Genomic DNA, 20335 nt, shown 5'->3' with positions numbered 1-20335 from the left:
TAAAATATGTGATTTTCACTCAAATTTAGGAACAGCAATTGAATGTTACTTGATGAGCATCAAACTTGCAAGTCAGCTAAGAAATCTGACATGCCACTAACATCCTAAACCTGCATTTTCTTTTGTACCAAGTATACTGGATTTTATAGTCTCAATCTAGAAACTGCATATACAAGGTCAACATCATTAGGTGTACTTAATTGTTTTAACTGATTAACTGAGAGAAAAATGCAAGAATTCTATTCCCTTACTAGTAACAGTACATACATTAGTAAGGTTAAAATACCTGCTACCTCTTCTTTCTGGGAACGAATATGAACCAAATATTACGTTCTTGGGTTTAATATCTTGACCTTCCAAGTGGCAATTGATGAGTCATCCTCCCACACTTTATCTCATTTTCTGTTTTCCAAAAACAGATAAAAATGCTCACTCAATCTATACCTCCAAATGGGGAAGAACTTTAAAAGCTATCAATGACCTATGTACTCTGCACTAAAATAGACTAAAATTAATGACATGGTTTTGGCCTAAAATAATTATTGAATTTGGCTTAATAAACAACTAAATTTATTATAATTTTCTGAATAAAATTTACACTTCAGATTTTAAAAAATAGTGCTATATGAATTTCAAATAACTGAAATTCAATTGTGTTAGTTCTTACATAAAATTATGGTCCAACAGTGTACCTAATTAAGAAAAAAATGCTCATATAGTTTTAGCTTTAGAAAAGGCTGTATCCTAAACTATTTGTTCACCTAACAAATTATAGGCTCTAAGATCTGACCATCCAAAGGAGACAGAAAGAAAAGTTAAGGTCTCAGATTAGGAAACAAAGATTCTAGGGACTATTGCTAACAAAAATGAGGGCAAAGAACCTACCTATCCTTCTAGCAGCAACTCACTCCAGTATTCTTGCCTGGAGGATTCCAATGGACAAAAGAGCCTGACAAGCTAGAGTCCATAGAGTCGCACAGAGTCAGACACAACCGAAGCAACTTAGCAAACACATCCTTCGAGAAGATTCAAAGTCATGCTTCTAGAAGATTGGAAACAGGGCAGGGAACAGATAAGAAATATGTTGCTATATCCTAACTGAAGATACTATCAAACAAAAGACTAGGGAAATATATATTTTGGAAGCCTAAAGAACAATTATTACCATTTGAAGCCTTTTAAAGCTAGATTTAACTGTTGGAAGTACTAACCTAAATAAGGCTGAAGTGATATGAAGTGAAAGTCTCAGTTGTATCCAACTCTTTGTGGTGCCTTGGTCTATATAATCCATGAAATTCTCAGGCCAGAATACTGGAGTGGGTAGCCTTTCCCTCCTCCAGGATATCTTCACAACCCAGGGATCAAACCCAGGTCTCCTGCATTGCAGGTGGATTCTTTATAGCTGAGCCACAAGGGAAGCCCAAGAATATTGGAGTGGGTAGCCTATCCCTTCTCCAGCAGGTCTTTCCCACCCAGGAATCGAACTGGGGTCTCCTACATTGCAGGCGGATTCTTTACTCAACTGAGCTATCAGGGAACACGGGGCTGAACGTGCCATCATTTCCAAAGAGGCCTTGAAATGGTGTGAAGGATTAGGAGAGGGAAACAGAGTCATTTTAGACAGCATTTGAAAATATTAACACAGTGTTGGTAAGAGAGAGCTTTCTTGAGCTTTGATGCACATGAGGAAGTGTTGTAAAGACAAGGGGTTCAAGGCTTATGGTTGTTAAAATGCAAATTAGCTTTCAGACTGATGGTTGGCTGCCTCCTCTGTGTGTCCTGATCCACTTTGCTCTACAGTTTATCATGCTGACTAGATGGGGATACAATTTTTTTTAACAGCAATATATCCACACTTCTCTCTTCCCTATAAAATGCACATACACAATCATATGAAAATACTAAATTGTTCTCTAAAATAAAAAAAAAAAATTCTTTTTACTCTAAAGCAGGGCTTTGTTTGTAAAAGGATAGATGGTAAATATTTAGGTCTGTGGCCACATTTGATCTCTGTTACTTCTCCAATCTATTTCCTCCTCCTCCTTTTTTTCTACCTCCCCTTCCTCCTTATTCTTACTCTTTTTTACTTTAAAAATGTAAAAAAAAAATTATCTGCCAACCTCTGTTCTAATGCCTCTGTAAAGGTTTCTCAGACTTAAGTCTAATTATCTTCTGTCTACCATTATTTTTAATGCTCTACTACATAGAATTATGTAGAAGTGAAAAGCAAGGGTTAAAGGGAAAGGCATATCCAACCAAGTGCAGATTTCCATAGAACAGCACAGAGAGACGAGAAGGCCTTCTTCAATGAATAGTGTATAAAACTAGAAGAAAACAACAGAAAGGGAAAGATTAGAGATCTCGTCAGGAAAATTGGAGTTATCAAGGGAACATTTTGCCCAAAGATGGGCACAATAAAGGACAGAAATGGTAGAGACCTAGTAGATGCTGAAGAGATCAAGAAGAGATGGAAAGAATACAAAGAACTATTAAAAAAAAAAAACTTAATAAACTTGATTACTACAGTGGGGTAGTTAGCCACCAAGAGCCAGACCTTCTGGAAAGTGAAGTCAAGTGGGCCTTAGGAAGAGCTGCTGTTAATAAAGCTAGTGGGTACAATGGAATTCCAGTAGAACCATCCGCCTACAATGTGGGAGACTGGGTTCGATCCTTGGGTTGGGAAGATCCCCTGGAGAAAGGAAAGGCTACCCACTCCAGTATTCTGGCCTGAAGAATTCCATGGACTGTATAGTCCAAGGAATTGCAAAGAATTGGACACAACTGAGCAACTTTCACTTTTCATTCAAAACCCTAAAGGATGATTCCATCAAGGTGTTGCATTCAATATATCAATAAATCTGGAAGACTGGCCACAGGATTGGAAAAGATCAACCCTCATCCCAATTCCCAAGAAGGATAGTACTAAAGAATGTGCAAACTATTGAACAACTGCACTCATCTCCCATGCTAGTAAGGTTATGCTTAAAATCTTGCACTCTAGGCTTCAGCATTACGTGAACCAATAACTTTCAGATGTCCAAGCTGGAGTTAGAAAAGGAAGAGGAACCAGAGATCAGATTGCCAACATTTGCTGGATCATAGAGAAAGTAAAGGAATTTCAGAAAAGCATCTACCTCTGTTTAATTGGCTATGCCAAACCTTTGACAGTGTGGATCATAATAAACTGTGGAAAACTCTTAAAGAAATGGGAATACCAGACCATCTTACCTATCTCCTGAGAAACCTGTTTGCGGGTCAAGAAGCAACAGTTAGAAGCCAGTATGGAACAACTGATTTGCTCACGATTGAGAAAGAATTGTGACAGGGCTGTCTGCTGTCACTCTGTTTAATCTATACACTAAGCATATCATGAGAAATGATGGGCTGGATGAGTTACAAGCTGGAATCATGATAAGTGGGATAAACATCAACAACCTCAGATATGTGAATGATACCACTAATAGTAGAAAGTTAAGAGGAATTAAAGAGCCTCTTGATGAGGGTGAAAGAGGAGAGTGAAAGAGCTGGATTAAAACTAAATATTAAAAAAATATATATATCATGGTGTCTGGCCCCATTACTGCATGGCAAATAGAAAAGGTGGAAGTAGTGACAGATTTCCTCTCCTTGGGCTCTACAATCACTGCAGATGGTAACTGCAGCCATGAAATCAGAAGACATTTGCTTCTTAGCAGAAAAGCTGTGACAAACCTAGAGAGTATGTTGAAAAACAGAGAGATTACTCTGTTGATAAAGGTCCATACAGCCAAGGCTATTGTCTTCCCAGTGGGCACTCATGGTTGTGAGATCTGGACCATGAATAAAGAAGTCTGAACGCTGAAGAATTGATGCCTTCAAACTGTGGTGCTGGAGAAGACTCCTGAGAGTTCCTTGGACAGCAGGGAGATCAAACCAGTTAATCTGGAGGGAAATCAACTCTGAACACTCCTTGGAAGGACTGATGCTGAAGCTGAAACTCCCGTAGTTTGGTCATCTGATACAAACAGCTGACTCACTGGAAAAGTCCCTTGAAGGCAGAAGGAGAAGAGGGTGTCAGCAAATGAGATGGTGGGATAGCAATCACCGATGTAATGGACGTGAACTTGGGCAAACTTCAGGAAATGGTGAGGGACAGGGAGGCCTGACATGCTGCATTCCATGGGGTTGCAAAGAGTTGGACACAACTGGGTGACTGAACAACAACATAGAATTATAATAGGTCCTGTATCCAGTGGTACAGTGTACTCCTTCACAAAGCCGCTCTCGTTATGGGCATTTCACTTGTAACTAAGTCATATATAATATATATATAGCAAAGATGCATATCAGTCCAATAATTCAGCTCTACCTGAAAAAAAAATGCTTTGGTAAGTTTGTTCATAGTGAGTCCCATCTTCTGGGATATCAAAATAATTTAAAAAAAATTTTTACAGTGTCACAGAGGATGAGTAAGGGCTTTGGCTCCATTAGAGAAAAGGAAAACTCGTAAGGTCAAGTTCTGTCTCCAGTCTGCCATTATTTCATAGGGAGCCGGTGAGACCTGAACAGATAATGAATTTTGTCCAAGTGGAACCCTCCACCTTTTTTTGCTTTTGGCTTAATGCTGTTTTTAATCAGGTTTTATCAGGTACTTACATAAGCTTCCATTACACAGCTTTTAGGTGAAGTATAGTTGAATTGCGTTCCTGGTGTCTCAACAGTAAACAATCTGCCTGTCAATGCAAGAGATGTGGGTTTGATCCCTGGGTCAGGAAGATCCTCTGCAGAAGGAAATGGCAACCCATTCCAGTATTCTTGCCTGGGAAATTCCATGGACAGAAGAGCCTGGCAGGCTATAGTCTATGAGATCACAAAGAGTCAGACATGACTTAGTGACTCAACAACAACAATAACTAGTTAAGTTACAATATTATATAAGTTTCAGGGTTATAACAGAGAGATTATAGCTTATACTGGATTTTAAGTTCTTACAAAATAGTGGCTGTATTTCCCTGTGCTATATCATATATCATTGTTGCACATCTATTTTATGCATAGTAATACATATCTCTTTGATATAGTAACTCTTAGAACTAGTTTGTTCTCTGTATCTGTGAGTCTACTTCTGTTTTGTTATATACATTTGTTTGCTTTATTTTATAGATTCCATATATAAGTGATACTATATGTATTTGTCTTTGACATTTCACTCAGTAAAATATTCTCTAGGTCCATACACGTTGCTGTGAATAGCAGTATTTCATTCTTTTTATGGCTAATTTTCTGTTTGTGTGTATATATATATATACATACACACACACACACACAGATACATACACACGTGTGCATGCCAAGTCACTTCAGTCATGTTGGACTCTTTGAGAACCCATGGACCATAGGCTGTCAGGCTCCTCTGTCCATGAAATTCTGTTGGCAAGAGTACTGGAGTGGGTTGCCATGCCCTTCTCCAGAAGATCTTCTTGACCCAGGGATTGAACCAGAATCTCTTATGTCTCCTGCATTGGTAGCCTTGCTCTTTACCACTAGTGCCACCTGGGAAGCCCATACACACACACACACACACACACACACACACACTTAGCACATCTGTATCCATTAATCTGTTGCTGGACACTTAGGTTGCTTCCATATCCTGTCTACCTGGCTATTGTAAATAATGCTGCTATGACCGCTGGGGTGCATGTATCTTTTCAAATTAGTGGTTTCCTTTTTTTTTTTTGCATATATCCCCAGGAGCAATATTGTTGGATTATAGACTAGCCCTATTTCTCATTTTCTGAGAACCCTCCATTCTGTTTTCCATAGTGGCTGCACCAATTCACATTTCCAATGGGAATGTAGAAGAGTTCCCTTTTCTCCACATCCTCCTTACCAGCACTTGTTACTTGTCGTCTTTTTGATGACACCCACTCTGACAAATGTGAGGTGACAACTCATTGCATTTTGATTTAGCTTTCTCTGATTAGTAGTGGTGAGCATCTCTTCATGTGCCTGTTGGCTATCTGTGTGTCTTCTCTAGAAAAGTCTCTATTTATGTCTTCTGCCCATTTTTCAATCAGGTTGTTTATTTATTTATTCATTTTTGATGTTGAGTTTTTATGAGCTGGTTATATATTTTTTATATCAACCCCTTATTTGTCATATTAATTTGTAAATGTTTCCTCCATTTCTGTAGGTTTTTTTTTTTTTACTTTTGTCAGTGATTTCCTTTGCTATGTAAAAGATTTTAAGTTTTAAATTTAATCAGACCCCATTTGTTTTCTTTTGCTTTTACTTCTTTTGCCTTAAGAGACAGATCCAAAAACTATTGTTGTGATTTATTTCAATGTCATATGTTTTGCTTATGTTGTCTTGTAGAAATTTGAAGATTTCGGGTCTTATACTTGCGTATTTCATCTATTTGAATTTATTTTTGTATGTGATATTAGAGAATGTTCTAAATCTCATTGTTTTACATGTAGCTTTCCATTTTTCCCAGCACCACTTACTGAAGAGACTGTCTTTTCTCCATTGTATATTCTTGCCTCCTGTGTTGTACATTGATTGACTAGAAGTGCTTGGGTTTATTTTTGGACACTATTCTGTTGCATAGAAACCTCCGCTTTTTGCTCTTTTTTTTTTTAAATAATGCAAGCTTGAGAATAACCTTCTTTTGCAAGAATAGTTAGGTAGGTTGTTGGTGCCAGCTGTTTACTAGGGTTATCTGGAAAAGTTCGTTTCTTTGCAGTTAGAGGGATTTGGAAACCTTGGAACGTATGGGGTTCTATAGTCCCTCTTCCAGTAAATGAAAGTCTTTGGTTTCAGTGGAAGCTGAGGTGGAGCACCATCCTTCCATAAGGAAAAAGTGACCATAAGGACCACTCCTGGGTCCACTTCTCATGTGCGTGAGAAGTGCATGTGAACTGAGTGCCCAGGTGAAAAAAAAAATATGATTCTTGCATAGCAAGAACTTTCTTTAAATCCATTGAAATTGAACTTCAAGCATCCTCATATGTTGGGAAAAAATTAATTTTCACCGTGGCTTCCCTAGAATCATTCTAAATAAATTCTCAGGATATTCTGCAGTGCCAAAAAGCTGAGAGGCCCTCTAGCGGTCAGCTGCTACTGTTTGCTAGCAGCCCGCTGAAATGTCTTGTCACAGTTCAGTGTTTCTGCAGCAGTGAGCCCCGCCTCGTTCATGAACCCTTAACTTAGGGTCATCCTTCCTGGTTCATTGCATCATTTGAGGTCTTACCAACTGGCCAACACTCTAAGGTAGAGTGAGACATGGTCTCCTCTAAGCATAGAACCCATTCTCTGAAAACTTTCTCTTGCTTCTTTCTCAAGGGATATTTTATTATTATTGCTCTCTGCATCCCATATACACACCAGGTGTGACCATTTCCATGAGTATAAGCTTTTATAAAGTTAAAATATGTTACATGATAGGCCCTTCAAAGAAAGAAATACAAAGCACAGAGATATCTGTTAGGAACACATCCAATGAGAAACCATTCGTGGAGGTAAGTACAGCAAAGTCCAGTGAAGAACCAACTGCCCTTTCTTCCCTAAAGAAAATATAGCAATATGGAAACATGATGTAATAAATAGAGATAGGAACAATGCAATAAAATAATTATGAATTAATTAAAAAAATCAGTTCTCTTCTCCAGGTGTATTTAGCTTAATTGATTACATAACTTGTACTTAGAATTTAGATCTAGGGAAAAATACCCTTTTGAGTTTTATGTAAACTCCTTACAAACAGATGACTAAAATCCTACTAGTATGCTCAAAGCTGCCAGGTTTTACATACGGGTGGATGAATAACATGAACACAAAAGCACACAAAATATTTTATTTACAAATATTTTATTTACAAAATATTTTACAAAATATTTACAAAATATTATTTACAAAATATTTTATTCCTGCCTGTGAAGCTACTTCAGCTCTAAAATATGCCGTATGAAATGTCATAATTCCTATGGAGGTTGATATCTAGTTAAATACTTGGATATGGAGGAGTGTGCTTCAAAACAGAGCAAGGAAAGAGGGAGAGAACAAAGGAAGAGAGGAAGGAATAAAATAACTAAAAAGAAAATAGTTATACAAATAGACTTGTCAAACTCTTTCTGTAAATGCAAGGCATGCTTTTATGTAATTTCTGAAAATAGATAAACGTATAGAAAGAAGGGTGATAAAACTAAGAAAAAGACTTGTGTTTCCAAAAAATGCATAGTCAAGAAAGCAAAACATTAAAAAAAACTATTATATTTATCTTTCTACTTAAAAACACATTAGATATTGTAATGAAACAGATACACTATATGATTTTAGGATAGGGAGATCAGTGAGTAGAAATATCACTAGAACAAGAAAAAATTAATTATAAATTAAAATAATTATGTGCATGTATTTATAGCATCTTCCTTTCCAGTGTTCAAACTTCTTAATAACTAAAAATAACAAAAATAGGACCATGAGTATAAAATCCAAATCTTTGATTTTTTTTTTTTTTTTAATGAGCTAAATTCTGTTCTTGGATCAGTTTTAGATATTCCCTCTAAAGTCAGTAGGGGTGATAAATGTCCAGCCAAAGACTTATCTGTCCTTCTGACTCTAGGGATAAACAGATGTCCATGTCAGCCTTTAAGAAAAATGATTATGTTTGTTGAAAATATTGCAAAAATTGCTGATATTATATGATTAAATATATTGGAAAAATCATGTAAACATATAAATTATGTATAATCTATGTAGGAGCATATTCTACCTATTTCCAGACAATGAGATAAATATTAATAGAAAATAATCTGAGTCATAGGTGAGGGGCAAATGTATGGAAGCCTTATTGGAAGCCAAGAAATTGAAATCTGTTGACATTATAATACTAACAAAAAGTATTTTTGTATAGTTAAGTATTTAGCTACAGGGGAAAGTTACACTGATTTATTTCTAAAATGATTTTTTTTTCTAAACATGTATTATTCTATGTCACAAGTTTCCAGTAAAGTAAAAATATCATAGTTTAGTGGTTGGAGAAGCTATATATATATATATGGTTATATATATATATATATATGGTTATATATATATATGAAGGAAATATCACAATCCCTTTCTTAAATTTATCTCTTCTAAAATCTAGTTAACATACATGGAAATATACACTTCTGTCAGTTTCTCCTGCCATTGTTGGAAATAGAGAATATCTGATTAATATGAACCAATTCATACTTAAATTAATTCTAGTAAGAGTTAAATAACAATACTTAAACTTAACCATTTAAATGTTCTTATATCTTATCTCTTTTCCTACATGATAAAATATATTTTAATAATAAAATAATTACTGTATAGTTTGATCATATTAATTTAATTCACTCTGATTTATAAGTATGTAAAATTAAAAAGAAACAAATATACTGAGGATTTATATGGTATGATGTCAAATAAATTAAAATATGTTTATTATTTGACAAAAGATGGAAAAAGTAGAGTGATGATATTAAAAAAAAATGCAAATTGTGAAAAACATGCAGAAAGGTCTTTAACCTTATTTGTTCCAGTCTCAACTGGCTTTATATACTGGGATAAACACTTTCATGATTTGCTGGTTAGAAGTATGAAGCAATAAAAAATTTTAAATTTTGTTTGATGCCATTTATCAAGAGACTGCAAAATACTCATTGCCACTAGTCCAATAATGCTTTCCAGTACTTACTCTAAAGGAACTATCTTAAACAAACAAAAAAACCTAAACCATACATTCTGAAAAATATTTGTGATCCTCTCCTGGAGTCTGATATTCGGCCAACTGCATCCATGTGTGTTGTCCAACAATGCAACAAATAAAAAGGAAACTATGTTGTTGTTTCGTCGCCAAGTCATGTCCAACTCTTTGAGACCCTATGGACTGTAGCCTGCCAGGCTCCCCTGTCCATGGGACTTCCTAGGCAAGAGTCCTGGAGTGGGTTGCCATTTCCTTCTCTAGGGGTTCTTCTCAACCCAGGGATCAAACCAGTGACTCCTGCATTTGCAGGTGGATTCTTTACCACTAAGCCACCAGAATCTATACCTGCTACTTTTTCTGTTTCCTCTAGTAAGTGTATTTTAGAAGACCTGGTGAATGTGTTCTCAAATTATTTGAATTCTGATGGTTGATGGAGCAAGCGAGGCACCTAGTCTATCGCCAGACAAGGTCCTCTAAAGTGGGCAAAAGAACATTTCTAGAATGATAGAAGGAACTCAGCAAATCCTCTCTCCAAAAGACAACAGTAAAGTGTCAGAGAACCATTTCAAGATTCTGGATATTAATCAAAAGCATTGAAGAAATTGAGAAGCACGTTTATATTCAGTGAACTTTACATAATAACCAGGAATTCTGCTGTGTTAGCATGGGACCATTCCTATTCTCGCTCCCCATTCACCCTTGCTCTCTCAGGTACATCAAGGCACCTCCATATCAAAATCAGAGCAAGCCATGTAAACTAGAGTATCACTGCTAGAGGAGCTGGTATGAATTTTAGGGACATGAAGAAACCCTATATCAGAAGCAGCAGTGATTTCAGTGGCAAACAAACACTGAAGTCTAACACTGAAAACCTGGGGAGAGCAAACATCAAATCAGTCAGAAATTTAACACAGTTACCTGGTAAATGAGACCAACAAATTTGGTCTTGGCAACCCCCCAAATATCTTTAGCTGTCTGGAAGGCTATACGGCACCCTCAGTAGAGAAACTAGAGTGCCCTAGCTGTTCATACATCCCTGAATAAATGTGAAACCTTATGTATGGGCATATGAAACATGAAAAAGGCTCAGTGAAAAAGGAAAGATAGAGAAGACTTGAAAATTGCTTGAATTATTGTGTTCCTCAACTCACTCAGATCCATGGAGAAACAGTGGATGACGTAATGGCTCCAGGTATTTGAACACAGTGTCTGGCCAATAATAATCCAAATATTAAACACTAATCTATGCTGACAGAGCAAAAAAAAGATCCCTGGGAATCTAGGCTTAAAATTAAAATGAGGATAAAAGATATACCATACAAGGAATTTAGATGCTGCATATGAAACAAGAGATATTGACTCTACAACATTAGTCCTCACAATGTACTAGAAACCAAACAGAAATCAAAAGCCAACAAATACAACATCCCTATGAGTAATCAGAACTCAAAACTGCTGGAATGTATTATATACATGCCGAGTTTTTGACAAAATGTTAAAGTCTTGTTATCCATACTAAGGGGTAAAAAAAGCAGATATAGGAACTATCTCTGAACAGGTCCAGATGTTGACTTAGCAGACAAAGACTGTAACATAATTTTTATAAATTGTTCAAGAACTAAAGGAAGTCATTTGTAAAGAATTAACTGAAAATATGTCAACAATGAATCATTATTTAGGAAACCTCAAAAAAATAGAAATTTTAAAATAAAGTGAAATGTAAAATCTTGGGTTGCAAAGTACAACATAAATTTTACCCGGTAGGCTTAAATATATTTCCCATGGTAGAAGAAGTCAAAAATCTTGAATATATTTCAGCAGAAAGAATCTAACCTAAAAAAGAGACACTTAATTTTTTTTTTTTTTTTAATGAACAGACCCACAGAAGCCTGTGAGGTACTACCGGAACACCAACATATTCAAAAAACAGTCTTAGAATAGAGAGGAAAAAGGCCCATAACAATATTTGAAGATCTAATTGTTGAAAATTTGCTACATTTTATAAAGAAATACATTCAAGAAACTCAATACATATAATAGGAAACTTAATAACTAGGATAAACACAGAAGCATCCACATATAAATACATCACAGTCAAACTGTTGTAAGAAGAGACAGAGAAAAAACTTTGAAAGCAGTTAGAAAATGAGTTGAGCTTCTTGTCTAACACAAGCCCCAATACAATCGAATCATGGAAGTTCTCCTTTGCTCACATCTATTTCTAAACACTTGTACATGGTACAGTTGCAGTTGTTGGACATAGTCATCTGCTTTCATACCTCTTCTTTTCCTTCTTCTATCTTAACACCTTTGGAAGTCTGCAAGTCCAGAACACTCTTTGTTAAGAGTATCAGGATAAACCAGGAGTCACTGCTGACCTGGTGGACTTTTACTGGTGAACCCAACCACTACAGTTACTTGATTCAACCACAGCGACACTATACTTCTATATCCAGATGGCACGACAGTTACAACAGTGCTATTTATCGCAGGTCTGGGAGGGGTGCCAGTGCGTGTACTCCAACTTCACAGGACCATGGAGGGTGACAGAGCATAGAAGGGATGGGATAACTTCAGGATCTCTGCCAAGAAGACAGATTAAGGAATGGGCCAAATGATATGGCTATTTCTGGAAAAAAGGCGAGGGGAGCCTCTTCCTTGTAAGAATGGAATATCTGAAACTATTGGAGGTGTAAAATGAACATGTCTCACTGTATTGCTATTAGACCCCAAGAAGGATTATCGCTCAGGCTTCTCTGGGTTATTTGGTGAATCTTTCACAGATAGTGGTGTGCGTGTATGCTAAGTTGCTTTAGTCATATCTGACTGTGGCCCCCTGGACTGTAGCCCACCAGGCTCCTCTGTCTATGGGTTTCTCCAGGCAAGAATACTGGAGTGGATTCCCATGCCCTCCTCCAGGGGATCTTCCTGACCCAAGGATTGAACCTGCATCTCTTATATATCCAGCATTAGCAGGTGGCTTCTTTACCACAGTGCTACCTGGGAAGACCCCACAGATAGTGAACTCCCTGGGTAAGGTAATCTTTCCTGTGGCAGGAGCTGCCATTCAGTACTGGCTGTCACTCAAAGGAAGTTGTTAACCATCCCAGTGTGGCCTGTGATGCCACCCTGCTTGTGGTATTTCTGGACATTCATATGCACCCTGATGGGCAACCATGCTCTATGACCTGCGGTTGAATAAGTCACACAGGACTTCTCTTTCTCTTTCCCCAGGCACCCTGAACCTCCAGGATCTCTAGTCTTTGGAAGAAGTTTGGGAGGAATGCTGCAGGTCCTGATTTTCCTTTAATTGATCTCTGCCTTAGAGTTGCGTTGCCAGACATGTGCAACTCCATACAATATTTGTGTTCATCACTAGGGAACCCAACCATCAGATAAAACATCCCTCCCAGATTGTTTTCTCTACTACTGCCCCTGTCAAGCTCAGATGAATATGAGCACACCGTGGAGTTAGTCACTGGACACTTTTCACTACTCTCCAGCACCTCCTGGGACTAGCCTCACAACCCTTGTGATGTAAGTTTGTTTTCTAACTTAAAGGTGTATTCGATTTAGAGGCCATCTCTTGAGATTAAGCAAATCAACTAACAAGTAACACTTAATTTGGCTGAACCCTAGTAATCAGGCCTCCCAGACAAGAAGCTGGCCTCCTGAAGAACTCTATAATTACCAGCTTCAGCCTCATGTTTAAGGCAGTTGATTCTGGGAGAATGCTGAGGTGACAGATCGATCCATAGGTATGTCATACCATGTAAATTACAAGGCTTTGACACCAGGCTTCAAATATTCCTGTGACTAAGAAAGATGAGGTGAAAGAAAAGATCTGTGGCCAAATTTTTACCGTATTACAACAGTGTCTAGGAGGACCAGATCTCCATCCCCCAATAAGGCCATGGGAGGGATATCAAGAGTAAACATTGAGGTGGCAAAATAAAGCAGGAGTTGAGATGCAGTGGAATACAAACACTTGTGCTTATCCCTCCTCCTTTCTCTTCTCCCACGGGAGCTGAGCAAGAGTGCCTGGTTTGTGTCCATTCATGCAAATTTATCTGTGTAAATGTCATCATGTTAAGTAAGAAAACAAGGTACAGTGTTGGACATACAATATTTCTTAGGGCTGTCCGTGTCTCCCTTGCTGTTGTTCTGATGGCCCTTAGTTGCTGAGGTAATACAAGTAAAACCCAAGATCTCTGTTCGACAGAATGGCAGGACAGTTTAAGTACTATACCTTGGGGGTTTTGATAATGTTTCAGGGATAGAAGGTTTCGCAAAGATTATGCAAATTCCATGTTGTAGTACCACCCCAAGTGCCTTCCCAGCTCTTCCACCTTATTAGATGTCAGTCGCTTTCAGTCACATGACAAAGAGAAAGGAGTGTATGAGTGAAGAAACATTGTCAGGAGAGAGATCAACCATCCTCTTTCATCTTAGGAGATCTCTGCTGCTGCTGCTAAGTCACTTCAGTCGTGTCCAACTCTGTGGGACCCCATGGACGGCAGCCCACCGGGCTCCGCCATCCCTGGGATTCTCCAGGCAAGAATACTGGCTGCTGCTGCTGCTGCTAAGTCGCTTCAGTCGTGTCCAACTCTGTGCAACCCCATAGACGGAAGCCCACCAGGCTCCCCTGTCCCTGGGATTCTCCAGGCAAGAACACTGGAGTGGTTGCCATTTCCTTCTCCAATGCATGAAAGTGAAAAGTGAAAGTGAAGTCGCTCAGTTGTGTCCAACTCTAGCGACCCCATGGACTGCAGCCTGCCAGGCTCCTCCATCCATGGGATTTTCCAGGCGAGAGTACTGGAGTGGGGTGCCATTGCCTTCTCCTATCTAATCCTGTGAGTTCTTGGTGTTTTATGATTTTCAAAGGGTGACCTGTAATCTCAAAACCTCAAGAATTGAACAACTCAATTCAAGATTTTTTAAATCTGTTTTTTTTTTTTTTTTTTACTTTCTCACCAATAATAAGACAGGAAAAAATGGAAATGGTAGATTATATTTTCTTGTGCTCCAAACTCACTGCAGATAGGGACTGCAGCCATGAAATTAAAGACACTTGCTCCTTGGAAGAAATGCTATGACAAACCTAGACAGCATATTAAAAAGCAGAGAGATCACTTTGCTGACAAAGATCCCTATAGTCAAAGCTGTGGTTTTTCCAGTAGTCATGTAAGAGTTGGACCATAAAGAAGGCTGAGCGCCTAAGAATTGATGCTTTTGAACTGTGGTGTGGGAAAAGACTCTTGAGAGTCCCTTGGACAGTAAGAAGGCCAAACCAGTCAATTCTAAAGGAACTCAACCCTGAATATTCATTGCAAGGGCTAATGCTGAAGCTGAAGCTCCAATACTTTGGCCACCTGATGTGAAGAGCCCATTCACTGGAAAAGACCCCGATGCTGGGAAAGTTTGAGGGCAGGAGGAGAAGGCGGTAAGAGAAGATGAGATGGTTGGATGGGATCACCAACTCAATGGACATGAACTTGGGCAATCTCTGGGACATAGTGAAGGACCGGGAAGTCTGGTGGGCTGTGGTCTATGGGCTCAGAAATAGTCACAGGCAACTTAGGGACTGAAAACAACAAAAAACAATTAGGGCTTACTTATTTACATGGGGGTTGATTGCAGTTTACTTCTGAAAGGCTGTCAGTCTGAAATGGTTTTATTCAAGTAGAAAAATAAGCTATTATCCAAAAATATTCTAGTAGTAAATGGACAAGGCAGTTTAGTTCAGTTCAGTTCATTTGCACAGTCATGTCCGACTCTTTGCAACCCCATGAATCGCAGCACGCCAGGCCTCCCTGTCCATCACCAACTCCCGGAGTTCACTCAGACTCATGTCTATTGAGTCGGTGATGCCATCCAGCCATCTCATCCTCTGTCGTCCCCTTCTCCTCCTGCCCCCAATCCCCCCCAGCATCAGAGTCTTTTCCAATGAGTCAACTCTTTGCATGAGGTGGCCAAAGTATTGGAGTTTCAGCATTAGCATCATTCCTTCCAAAGAAATCCCAGGGCTGATCTCTTTCAGAATGGACTGGTTGGATCTCCTTGCAGTCCAAGGGACTCTCAAGAGTCTTCTCCAACACCACAGTTCAAAAGCATCAATTCTTTGGCGCTCAGCTTTCTTCACAGTCCAACTCTCACATCCATACATGACTGTTGGGGGCCAGTGTGATGTAGTCCGCCCATGGCAAAGGTCATGAGGAAGGAGGCTCGACATACGCAAAGGCAGGATCGAGCCTCAGGAGTCCCCTTGGAAATCCTCAAGTGTCTACCCCCATAACCAGAGCCTGCCTACTTTACTACTTTGTACTCTTCCCTACACCTCTGACTTTACGGGGGGCTGTCCCCCACCACCTCTTTCAGAGAAGGAGTTAACTTAGAGTTCCAGTTAATAATAATTCCTGGGCATGATAGGAGTGTTTCAACCTACAAACTCCTCTGAAGGTTCTCTGGCCTGCCTGACAGGCTTGTCCGGCCACATGTGATTGCTCACAGCCTCCCAACCGTGAAGGGTTTTTCATTTGTTGAGCCAATGTTTGTTGCTAAGACTCAACATCCCCTGCCCTTACACACATTAATGAATATATAGAAGAAATAAGTATTAACCTTTGATATAAATCACGTTAGACCTTAGGCTAAGTAAATTCTTTCCTTAACTAAAACCCACTACACCCTCACCCTATAGGAATGTAACTTTATTTGGGTGGCGTCTGTTTTAAGAATAATCACCCTTGGAGAAAAAAAGTGTTCTGGTTGACTGACCGCTGTCACAAGGAGAGGGTCGTAAATTGTCAGCAGGCCCCCCTGGCCAGAAGATGATGTAACACCCCTAAGACCTCTGTATACATTTGTATGAAGCACCTGACTTTACAGGACTGCTGTCCCCACGTGACTTTTGTATAACATCTCAGTGTATAAAAACAGACTCTGGAAAATAAAAAATTGGGATCAGTTTCTCGAAATACTGGTCTCCCCACATCGCTCGCTCTCTCACTCGAGCTGAGTCTCCATCTGGAGCGTGGAACCTGCCATGCTTACTAATTATGCCTGGGCTTCTAAGATCCGACCGGGGAGGCCTCAGTGTCTCCTCTCCTTCGGGAGAACGGAAGGACGCCTGCGGCCTACGTAAGTGGTGCAAACTTCTTGTCTTGAAGTTTTATTGGTCTCCCGCGTAAACCAAGCTACTCAGCCTCTTTTCTCCACTGAATTTTCCTACTGAGCTATCCTCATTCTATTACTCTTTATATCTTTGATGAATATTTAAATAGTCGCCGAAGCCGTCTCCCCTTCGAATACCCTGGATCAGCTGGGGCTGGACCCCGGCACATGACCACAGGAAAAACCATAGTCTTGACTAGACGAACCTTTGTTGGCAAAGTAATGTCTCTGCTTTTCAATATGCTATCTAGGTTGGTCATAACTTTCCTTCATAGGAGTAAGCGTCTTTTAATTTCATGGCTGTAGCCACCATCCTCAGTGATTTTGGAGCCAAAAAAAAAAAAAGTCTGACACTGTTTCCACTGTTTCCCCATCTATTTCCCATGAAGTGATAGGACCAGATGCCACAAGAAAATTTTAAATTTGACTATACCCTCTGAGATCTCTGCTCTAAACAGTTAGTATACGAGCTCTGTATGATTAAAAGACTGTAACTCAATAATAAAATATGTCTTTGGGTGATTAGAATGTTTCTGTGTAAAAATATTACAAGGAAAATGCTTTGCATAGAAAATAATTAATGAATTTAACATACAACATTTTAATAGTTAATTATTTTAGAGATGTCAAATTATGGGCTTTTCTGTTTATTGTATTTTTATAAATTTTCTAGAGAAAGTATATAATATTAATATGTTTTTTTGACTTGAGAAACTATTTCCCAAATACTTTGTTATAGCCAAATATACTGTTATTCCCTGCAATTTGCAAATGTCTAGAAAACTTGACAAATAATAAAACTATGAAAGAGTCACTTTAGAAATCTTAATCCTCATATAGTGTTTTAAATGCCTTTATTATGCTTTGAAAATAATATTTCAAATTTCAACTTTATAGCCATTTACAATCATCCCTGTTTTTTTTCCCCCAAATGTTTACTTTAACAGAAATCTCGTATCATGGTATTTTTGAAGTAGTTTCATTTAACAACTTGTAATCAGTCTACATTTAATTCATATCATGTTTAGGGCTTCTTTGGAAGGCATAACTCTATTTTAGGATTAAAAAAAAAAATGACTTCTTTTACTACACAGAGAGAAAGAGAATGTGAACAGCTACAAAACAGACAAACACATCGAAAACCCAAACCAAACACATACAGCTTGTTTGGAGAATATATATGTTCTAATTAATGGGGAATCTTCATAATCCTTTAGAAGAAATACTACAACACTGAGCTGGTACTTACTACTACATTAGTGATATGATGGTTATATCGTTATTGTTTAGAATAGCCACACTTTTTTCACCAGGAGGAAAGACATAGCATGTACTTTGCATTTAGCTTTTTCAGTGAGCCTGTATAATGCCTAACACAGTAGGAGCTCGGTGAATGTTTAGAGTTCAGAAGTTAGGACCACCACTTTAGTGATAGAATTGAGAAACAAACAATGTGAAAATAGAGCTCAAATTCTAGCTGAGAAGCCAAGTAAACACACCACTTTACGCTAAATACTATGAAAAGATGTGGCAACTGTGCTGTGTTGGATTATATGTGTAATACTACAAAAATGCACTAAAATTAACACCATCTATATCACTGGAGCATGCTTCCTAGATGAGGCAATGCCAATCAAACCTAAAGGACACACCAGCGTTAGCCCAGGAAGAAAAAAGAAAAAGAAGGTCCACACAAAAGGAATGACATTTACAAAGGAACCCTGCTTTAATGCCCGTAACTCCAAACTTTTTATACTTTTATAGTAACCAAATCATGTGCGTGTGTGTTAAGTTGCTTCAGTTGTGTCTGACTCTGCAACCCTGTGGACTGTAGCCCACCAGGCTCCTCTGTCCATGGGATTCTCCAGGCAACAATACTGGAGTGAGTTGCCATGCCCTCCTCCAGGGGATCTTCCTGACCCAGGGATCAAGCCTGTGTTTCCTGCTACTCCTGCATTGCTGGTAGATTCTTTAACGCTGAACCACCAGGGAAGCCCCAACCAAATCATATGTGTACCAAATTCCACTTTTTCAGGGCCACTGACTCTGCTACAAGATGATCATTAAGTTAGACATAAAAATAATGACCTATATCACTAACCAGTCCCTCAACCAAATCCTATAAGGTCAAAAATTTTAACCCAATTTCAGATGATAAAATTGAAATTTGAAAAGATATGTCACAGAAAACTTATTTTATTAAAGTCCCTTATTGGAACTGTCCTGAGATTGTAGGAAAATACTTTTTTTTTTAATATAAATTTACTTATTTTAATTGGAGGCTAATTACTTTACAATATTGTATTGGTTTTGCCATACATCAAGATGAATCCGCCACGGGTGTACACGTGTTCCCCATCCTGAACCCTCTTCCCACCTCCCTCCCTATACCATCCCTCTGGGTCATCCCAGTGCACCAGCCCCAAGCATCCTGTATCCTGCATCGAACCTGGACTGGCGATTCATTTCTTATATGATATTATACATGTTTCAATGCCATTCTCCCAAATCATCCCACCCTCTCCCTCTCCCACAGAGTCCAAAAGAGTGTTCTGTACATCTGTGTCTCTTTTGCTGTCTCACATACAGGGTTATCATTACCATCTTTCTAAATTCCATATATATGCATTAGTATACTGTATTGGTGTTTTTCTTTCTGGCTTACTTCACTCTGTATAATAGGCTCCAGTTTTATCCACCTCATTAGAACTGATTCAAATGTATTCTTTTTAATGGCTGAGTAATACTCCATTGTGTATATGTCCCACAGCTTTCTTATCCATTCATCTGCTGATGGACATCTAGGTTGCTTCCATGTCCTGGCTATTATAAACAGTGCTGCGATGAACATTGGGGTACACATGTCTCTTTCAATTCTGGTTTCCTCAGTGTGTATGCGCAGTAGTGGGATTGTTGGGTCGTAATCATTGATACTAATATAAATATTTTTCTGATATTTAATTTCCAACTTTAATTTTCTTGAAAATTTCTTAAAATTACATGCAAATTATACTCAATTTGATACTTTTAGAATCACAGGAAAAAGTAAACTGTACTTCAAAAATTATTAAAGGTTTTAACCAAGGATGGTATACATTGATAAAATGAAGTAAAAGAGTTTTGAAATATGTTTAATCAACACATACTTTGGGAAATTTTCAGCATGATATATTTGGTGCTGCTGCACAAAAAAAAAAATACCTTATCATCTTAAAGCAATTTTCCTAAGACTAACACAGTAGGACTAATACTTATTCACTTTAGATATTTTATTATTTATATGTACATATCGCAAAGAGTTGGACATGACTGAGTGACTTCACTTTAATTTTACTTTTATGCATATATGTATATATAATTTATATATATAGATATGAATGTATACACATATATAGGGAAATTACTGTATTTACACTTATATCCACATATTGAAATTATATAAGCATT

Source organism: Bos grunniens, chromosome 4 (genome assembly GCF_055505025.1).
Source record: "Bos grunniens cultivar Pamir isolate PY7600 chromosome 4, Bosgru_T2T1.0, whole genome shotgun sequence".
Classification (NCBI taxonomy): domain Eukaryota; kingdom Metazoa; phylum Chordata; class Mammalia; order Artiodactyla; family Bovidae; genus Bos; species Bos grunniens.
The sequence above is the reverse complement of the archived record's forward strand: the minus strand, read 5'-3'. Positions refer to the sequence as shown.